Below are 3,909 nucleotides of genomic sequence, written 5' to 3'. Positions count from 1 at the left end.
AAACTAAGGCTTGAGCTCAACACCTTCAGACAAAAGGAGGGAGAATCACTCTATGACGCATGGGAAAGATACAAAGACCTACAAAGAGAATATCCACACCATGGTATAGAAGATTGGCTATTAGTGCAAAACGTCTATAATGGGTTACTACCCTCTACAAGGAGCATAGTTGATTCAGCTACAGAAGGTGATCTAATGGAGAAAACAGTGCCACAAGCACTTAAACTTCTAGAAAAGGTGGCATACCATAACTATGAGTGGTCAAATGAAAGAGGAAATGCAAGGAAAACTGCAGGGGTACTAGAAGTAGATGCCCTAAGCATGATAAATGCTCAATTTGATCAGCTCACAAGGAAACTCGAAAAGATGCAAGCTGACGCAGTAGGTACAAACAGTCAACCTGAAGACAGCTATGGAGGAGGATACGTGAGTTCAGAATACAACAATTTCAATGAACCCTTCTCTGAACAGATGAACTATGTGAATAATGGAGGAAACTTCAACCAGAGGCAGTCAAATAATCCATATTCAAATACTTATAACCTTGGATGGAGGAACCACCCAAATTTCTCATGGTCTAATCAGCAAAACTAGCCAATAAACAAGCAACAAGGGTACAAACCACTAGCAACCCATGGATTTCAGAACAGAGGACAAAACTTTGCATAGCCATCACTACCTCCCCAACCTTAACAACCTGAATTGAAAATGGCTATGGAAACCATGATGGAAGGGTTCCTAGTAGCTCAACAACAACAAACTGAATTGATTAAATAGCTAACTTCTAGAGTGGACCAACTTGCTACTCATAATAAGATGCTAGAGAATCAGATTGTTCAGCAAGCAAGCTCTTCAAGTAAGGCTGCTGGCAAATTGCCTAGCCAACCAGAAATGAACCCAAGGGAGCATTGTAAAGTAGTTACATTAAGGAGTGGGAGAACTCTAGTACAACCAGAGGTAGAACCAACAGAGGAAACCATAGAAAAATCTAAAGACCAAGCAAAGAAAAAGGAGGAAGAAGCTAAGAAAGATTAGGAAGAGGAAGCAAGGAAGACAAAGAAATTACCAGAACCATACCAGCCTCCCCTACCTTTTCCTCAGAGATTTTAGAAAGCCAAATTGGACAAGCAGTTTGGAAAGTTTTTGGAAGTCTTACAAAAGCTTTACATCAATATCCCCTTCACTGAAACACTTTCTCAGATGTCATCCTATGCCAAATTTCTTGAGAAAATTCTATCAAATAAGAGAAAGCTAGAAGACTATGGAACAGTAGCTCTAACAGAGGAATGTAGTGTCATACTACAAAACAAACTGCCTCCAAAGTTGACAGATCCATGAAGTTTCTCCATACCTTGCCTCATTGGTGACAAGATAATAGATAAGGCCCTCTGTGATATTGGGGCAAGCGTTAGTCTAATGCCTCTATCAATATGCAAAAAGATGGAGATCGGGGAACTGAAACCAACAACAATCTCATTGCAATTGGCTAATCGATCTGTTAAATATCCTGTTGGAATACTAGAGAACATTCCAATCAAAGTGGGCAAATTCTTCATTCCAGTGGATTTTATTGTCCTCGAGATGGAAGAAGATGTTAAAATTCCTATCATCTTGGGAAGACCATTCTTCGTAATTGCCGGAGCTATCATAGATGTCAAAAATGGGCAACTAACTCTTAAAGTAGGAGAAGAAGAAGAAGTGGAGTTCAACTTGTTCGACACAATGAAAAACAAATTTGAACTTAATGAATGCTTCAAAGCTGACATAATTGACAAACACGTTGAAAAGGAATTTCATGAGACACATCCTAAAGATCCTCTTGAAGCATGTATTGTCCACAGCCACACAGTGGATGATGAAAATATAGAAATAGTAGCCTGTGCACAATAGTTAGCAGCTCATCCACCCTACCATTAGCTAACGCTTTCGAGATGGAGGATTTGAAGGAGGAACAAATCGAAGGTAAGCTCCAGGAAAATGCCAAACAGGTAGAGCTTAAACCTCTCCCCTCCTCGCTAAGGTATGCATTTCTGGACTCAAATTCTAAATATCCTACTATAATCAATGCTAGCTTGTCTAAATTAGAAGAGGAAAAATTGCTAAGAGAACTTAGGATCCATAGCAAAGCCATAGGGTATAAGATAGAAGACCTGAAGGGAATCAACCCTTCGATTTGTATGCATAGGATACCCATGGAAGAAAATAGTAAACCCACAATTGAACACCAAAGAAGACTTAACCCAAGCATGAAAGAAGTAGTCAAGAAAGAAATTTTAAAACTATTAGATACAGGTATCACATACCCAATCTCTGATAGTAAATGGGTTAGTCTAGTACATATAGTTCCTAAGAAAGGTGGGAAAACTGTTATCCAAAATGCAAGCAATGAACTAATCCCTACTATAGTAGTCGCTGGTTGGCGAATGTGCATAGACTATAGGAAATTAAACGGTGCTATCAGAAAAGACCATTTCCCTTTTCCCTTCATTGACCAAATGTTAGAAAGATTAGCGAAACACTCTTATTTCTGTTACCTAGATGGGTATTCGGGATTCTTTCAAATTCCTATTTACCCAAAAGACCAAGAAAAGACAATATTCACTTGCCCCTATGGAACATTTGCATATAGGAGAATGCCTTTTGGTCTTTGTAATGCCCCTGCTACCTTTCAAAGATCATGATGGCTATCTTTTTTTATTATATTGAAGATATCATGGAAGTTTTTATGGATGATTTTTCCATCTATGGAACTACTTTTGATGATTACGTAGCTAATTTATCTAAGGTGTTGCAAAGATGTGAAGAATCAAACCTGGTCCTAAATTGGGAAAAATGCCACTTTATGGTAAGAGAAGGCATAGTTCTGGGACATTTGATATCAGAGAGAGAATTGAAGTAGATAAGGCAAAACTCGAGATCATTGAAAACATGCCACCACCAACATCAGTCAAGGGAGTGCGAAGCTTTTTGGGACATGCAGGATTCTATAGAAGATTTATCAAGGACTTTTCCAGAATAGCTAAGCTACTTACTAACTTGTTAAGTCAAGATGTTCCCTTTGATTTTGATGAAAATTGCCTTGTTTCCTTTAACAGGATCAAAGAAGCCCTGATATCAGCACCAATAATGCAGCCACTGAATTGGGAGCTACCATTCGAGGTTATGTGCATAGTTTGATATATTTTACTGTTTTGTTGACCGTTGTCAGTCCAGACAATTAAGAGAATTAGAACCACGCCTAAGACACTTGGTTAAGTCCTGAATACAAATAATTAGTAATTGTCAATTAGTTAAGTATAAATAAGAAAAACAGAACACAAGAAGTTAAATGAGCCGAGAGTCACAGCGATAGGTGACCTTCGCGGAAAGTTTCTGCGAGGTCAGTCTAAACTCAAATTTTGAACCGTAAAATGTGACGCCGTGGTCCTTAGAACTATTATGAACACAGTAGAAAAGAGAAAATCACAAAAAAGAATTGTTAAGCAGGTCAAATAATTAGGTCAGGGATCCAGAAGAAATATTAAATTATTTGCAAACCAGATCGAACCGGCGAGGGGCAATTTGGTCAATTTACCCCTAGAGCTGACTCCTGACCTAACTGTCCAATAAAATTAGAGAAAAGAAAATTTTGGAATCGAGAATTAAATTAAAGAACTATGGAAAAAGAAAGGAAAAAAAAAAGAAAAGGAAATAGGAATAATGACATCATACAAGTGACATCATGCATGACATCAAAATTAATTTTAATTTAATTAACTAAATTGACTAAGTCTAAATTTGTATAAAATAATTAAAAGAAAAAAAATAAATGAAAAAAATGGAAAAAGAAAAAGTTGAAAAAGTTATTACATCATGCATGATGCAATAAATCTAATAATTTTATAATTTGAGGATAATCATTTAAAGAGA

The 3,909-nt window shown here is 37.1% G+C and overlaps 1 non-coding gene across 1 annotated transcript; it reads right to left on the bottom strand.

Moving 5' to 3' along the window:
• Nucleotides 1-107, bottom strand: LOC131181869 (small nucleolar RNA R71). Its single transcript, XR_009150344.1, has one exon. It is a non-coding gene; the product is annotated as a small nucleolar RNA R71 (small nucleolar RNA).
• Nucleotides 108-3,909: the final 3,802 nt, after the last annotated feature.

This window comes from Hevea brasiliensis, chromosome 7 (genome assembly GCF_030052815.1).
Source record: "Hevea brasiliensis isolate MT/VB/25A 57/8 chromosome 7, ASM3005281v1, whole genome shotgun sequence".
In the NCBI taxonomy this organism is placed as follows: Eukaryota; Viridiplantae; Streptophyta; class Magnoliopsida; order Malpighiales; family Euphorbiaceae; genus Hevea; species Hevea brasiliensis.
This window is presented reverse-complemented; position numbering and strand designations above follow the sequence as displayed.